General features: G+C 41.1%; 2 pseudogenes; both read right to left on the bottom strand.

Annotated features, from left to right (window-relative positions):
- The window catches only part of LOC146479661 (uncharacterized), a 153,003-nt pseudogene that overhangs the window by 23,030 nt on the left and 124,973 nt on the right, over nucleotides 1-5,000 (bottom strand).
- On the bottom strand, nucleotides 792-2,476 carry LOC146479679 (BTB/POZ domain-containing protein 6 pseudogene; annotated as a pseudogene).

Below are 5,000 nucleotides of genomic sequence, written 5' to 3'. Positions count from 1 at the left end.
TCGTGGCTGAACTTCAATTCAGCGCTGAATTGATAAATTCGTTCCGCTTGTGATCAGAGGAACGGCACATAAATTATACACAACTGAATCGCGTGAATTTTATTTACAACTGTATTCTCTTCACTTAGACTAGATTAAACTGACTTGATGAATTGAACTGATGGTTCGTTCCACTGTGAACAAAGGAAAGTACATGCACTGATTAATAAAATTCACCTCAAATGAATTGCGAGAGAATTTGATTTACAATGATTCTCTTCACAGTGCGGCTAATTAGCTTTAGAGTGAAGTATATTGCAATCATTTAGACTAATTTATCCGTGTCATACACTATATATAAGTATTGTTCCTGTCCATTATTTTGTGAATTATATGCACTAGCCAACAAAACAGCACTTGAGTAACAGTTTCGATACTAGAAACTAATACACTCCTGAAAATACAGCCGTTCTCTACTATCAACTGCTAAATGTTCTTTTATTGTATGTCAATAGCCCTTTTCACGGTTAGCTCTGCTCATTTGAATTACAATGAAATCTAGCATGTATGTGAGGCAATTTCGGGCTATTTTATAGTTTTAGCCCGAAATTGCCTCGTATCCCCGTTTGATAACATTGTAATGCAAATGAGAAAAATCAACCGTGAAAAGGGCTATTGCTTCTTCAATAATTATACGCATAAATTGATGCTGTATTATCAAAATCCCTTACAGGCTCCTGTTATTGCGTATTGCTTGTGTTATGTTGCTATCTTTACTTCTCTGATCACGTCCTTGGTGGTTTTTGGGTCCATTTGAAGCGATATGTGGAGTTTCAGTTCTAAACGGCTTCTTCCTCTCTTTCTCTCTCTATCCAAAAACCACATATATAGAGCATAAAAATAACTGCAAAGGATCCGGCGAAGTTCAGGTGAAATATTTGTTATTAAAAATCGTCCCTATTTTTCCCTATACAAACCCTTATACGTAAGCTATTACGCAATGGTCATCTTACCGCTCAAATGATTTGATGCTGGTGTTTACGTTGTTTACGTTTGTTGATGAACACAAATCGTAGAGCTTAGGCTACCTGTGGTATTGCCTGTGTTGTATTACTATCTTTACTTCGATGATCATGTCCGCTGACATGACAAAGAAAAGACCTACACCGAGAACAGAAATTCAGGAAATTGTCCTCTTGAAGCAGATGTCCCGTTAGTCCCTCCTGAAGTGCAGTCTGAAAATGTAAATGTCACACCATCGCACTGAACAGTACTGGAGCCCCATTCTCCCTCTCCGGATGTTGGACCCGATCTTAACGCTTGTATCTGGTACTTAACGTTCTTTTGCAAGTAAACGGGACGGTCAAACAAAACCTCAAATCCGTGATATTTTTTACTTTTGTATATTGGAGAGGCTTTGAAGAAAATGTTCCTGACTTTGAGACAAGACACAAATTATTACTGACATTCTTTATCTCCAAGGTAACTTTGTAGTCATTGTTCTCACTCCCACATAAACAAAGTCCGCGTAAAATTAAATTTTTGTCCACAGAGAAATCAAGACGGTCTTTGCTCCCGAGGTAATTCCAAGCACTCGGTGCCATTAATTGAAATCTGCCACATCGTTGAACAGTACCATACCTGACAGACCGTCTAGTCTCTGGAAATCTCACAGGAGAGGTCAAAGTCGAACTAAAAAACTTGAAGAAGGTGGATATTTCATATGGAGTTAGAATTTTGGTGTCAATGACAACAGCTGAAAATTCTGCTTGTTTCATTACTGGAAAGCGTATTGATTTAATAATCCGCTCACCAAGAACCTCTCTTTTCGATTCACCTTCTGCTGATATGCCTTTCTTTTGACATTGTTTTGCTGCCCATGAATCAAGAGCTTTAAACAAATCGACCTCTTTCGCGCTTAATGTATCTCTCAAGACTACTGCCTCAAGTAAGGATCTCTCAATTGTCACAAATCCATCCGATTTCACTGCCGCTTCTGTTTGCCTATCGATCACTTTCCAGCATCGATCCACCAGCTCTTTCACCTCATACTTTTCAGCCGTTGGCAGAATGTTAAAAACATTTGACGGATCTAAATTATTTTGCAAATATTCCGTGCATTTCTCGGCTAGTGATGGCACCATGTATTTCTTCGCCAAGTATAACAATCCCAGCACATTACTTCCGCTCAAACTCGCTCCATCGCTGTACATGTAACGAAACAACTCCAACAGACTCGCGTACTCACAGTCAGGCAGTTCAATAGAGTCTCTAGTCTCCGCTAGCTCACCGTAAAACATGGCTTCAAACACAGGACTGCCAATCGACAACACAAATTTGTGAGCTGGAATCACTTGTTTACTTTCACTTTCACCATCGCTCTTACGAACCACAAACTTCACATCGCTGAAAAGATGGTTGCTGAGCATAAACTTGGTTCTTTCTCTGATGGTGGATCTCTTTGTTTGCCAGTTTTCTTGTACAGACATGTTGGTTATGGGAACAGGGGCGTAGCCAGGGGAGGGTTCCAGGGGTTCCGGAACCCCCCTCTCGCGTCAAAGAACCCCCCTTCTCCTATTTTTAATAGTGATTTTATCCCAGCAAGTGTAATGGACTCTCGATTCCTGGAATTCTTTGTTTTGTTCTATCCTTACAATAAGTACAGTGAACGTCATTGTGGTATCTATTTAACAAATAGATTCCATTTTGCCGTGCATCTGTACTCTGATAACGCACAGATGACGTCAAAACGTGGTGAGAACAAAGAAGTACGCGGCTCGTAGCGTCACTGATGTTCTCACCACGTTTTGACGTCCTCTGTGCGTTATCAGAGTACAGACCCACGGCAAAATGGAATCTGTTTGTTTTATACAATAACCAAGACATTTCAACATATTTCGTGAGCGAGCATCGCGTTGCCTGAGCTGAGTCAAAAACTTTCCAGCAAACTCAGTTTTGGACTACGTACTACACACATGTGATTGTGATCTTCCAAATTAGAGTGTAATTCAATTAACAAATCGACGGCAGTTTTCTATAGTCTATACTCTTATAGACCATAAAATGACGTTAAAAAATGTTCAAAACTCAAGTGGAACCACGAGCCGCAGGCGAGTGGTTTCACTGCCAAGTTTTGGACATTTTATGGCGTCATTTTATGGTCTATAAGAGTATAGACCATAGAAAACTGCCGTTGATTTGTTTTTTACAATAACATGGAAAAAGTAAGAGCGGAATTGGCTATATTTTTCGTTGAGAAAGCGCGCGTTACATCTGGCGTCATTTTTATTGTCTGTACTCTTATAGACAATAGCTACGAGCCAATCAGTGCGCGGGAATTTGGACAGTTATTGTAAAAACTCTAATCACACACTCCTCTAGACCAATCAAAACGCGAGTTTTACACAGTTCATTGTATAATTGCGTTTCACTTGCATTTTCGGAGACATGAGCAGAGCTGGGATTCCTGTGTAACAAGATGCACGTGTGTGCACAGCAGAAATGCCCGCGAAATTAGTAGACGATCCATTGGTGTTGTTCGAGCTGGTGGTTTTCCTACCAATGATGCTGTCTTGTGCAGCCTCTTTAATGTTCTTCCTGAGCTGGTAGCCGTCGGAGACAGAAATCCTGACATTGAAGCAGCACTGGAGGTTTATGAGAACGACCTTCCTTCTCCTCATGCGGTTGATGTTGAGCTCCTGCGATGGAAGAGAAAGTGGTGCAGCACTGAGGATGCCGACCTCTCCACCAGTGCAGTTCAGACACTCGCAGCATGCGATCGAGAGTTCTTTCCTAACATCCACACCTTGATCCGCATTTTGTGCACGTTGCCGATAACGTCAGCTGAATGTAAGCGCTCATTCAGTACATTAAGATGGTTAAAAACATACTTGAGGTCGACCATGTCAAGCGAGCGAGAGTCTGGGCTGGCATTGATGAACATTTATTACCACCGAGACATAAATATCGAGGGAGTGATAAACACGTTCGCTCAACGGCAACCAAGGCGTCTTCTGTTTGCGTAGCGTAAAGGCCAAAGTCTTGTACGTACGTAATGTAAGGATTTTAGACCAACCGTTTTCGTTGGAACCAATTTGGAACCCCCCCTCCTAGAAATCCTGGCTACGCCCCTGGGAAGACGTCCAGAAGTTCACGATATTTCTTCTCCTTGGCCGCTGTAGACACTTCTATCAAACAGTTGTTGATCGGCAGTCAAGCATGTATGCAACAGCGCCCGTTTACGCATACTCTCATCACCATGCTCAGCTTGCGTGACAGAAATATCAAATGCTTTCATTTTTCACCAGACCGGAACGGATTTTATTGCGTGGTTTTCTGAGAAATAGCGCAGCGGCAGGACGCCATAGGCAGCCCAATATGTGAAACAAGCTTATCAGTTTACAGCTGGTTTGAAGCTGTAGTTCGTAGTGGTATATATCTAGAGTAAATGAAAAAAAATGTACTTATCTTCATGTGAACAAAATTGAGTGGAATTGTAGAGGCTCTCATAAGCCATATTATCCCAAAAGAGAAAACTGAAAATAATACGAAATAAAGCCTTGTTACTTTTATTTTATTGTCCCTTGGTGTGTCCTGGTCGTTTTAAACGCCATTTTGTTAATTTGGGTCTATCCGAGATAATATCCACAATGAAATAAGTACTTTTAGTGTTGTGTGCAGTTAAATTGCACAACATGCACTGCTTAATTTCGAATCACGGCATCGGACCACGGGGAATACAACGGATATATAGCCGGCAGGACAGGTTTAATGCAGCACTTCGTCTAGTCCGGCATGCTTTTGCGACGCAAGGTGTTTTTAGTGGGCCATAATTACAGAGGTATGGGTTTATGTCTCTTGTGAAGTGTCCTGATCTATTGAAAAGAGAAGAAACCGCAGAAAACCTGATATTCAGTTTATATGAATGAGCGTAAAAGAATAACTGAAATACATGTTAACAAATCGGGAAGCCTAAAAGTACATTACAATTCTACTGTGTAGCGCAATTGTTCGAGAAAAAG

The sequence above is a fragment of the Pavona decussata genome, unplaced genomic scaffold (assembly GCF_977016875.1).
Source record: "Pavona decussata unplaced genomic scaffold, jaPavDecu1.1 SCAFFOLD_58, whole genome shotgun sequence".
NCBI classification, from domain to species: Eukaryota; Metazoa; Cnidaria; class Anthozoa; order Scleractinia; family Agariciidae; genus Pavona; species Pavona decussata.
Note: the sequence above shows the minus strand (reverse complement) of the source record. Positions and strands in the feature narration are given on the sequence as shown.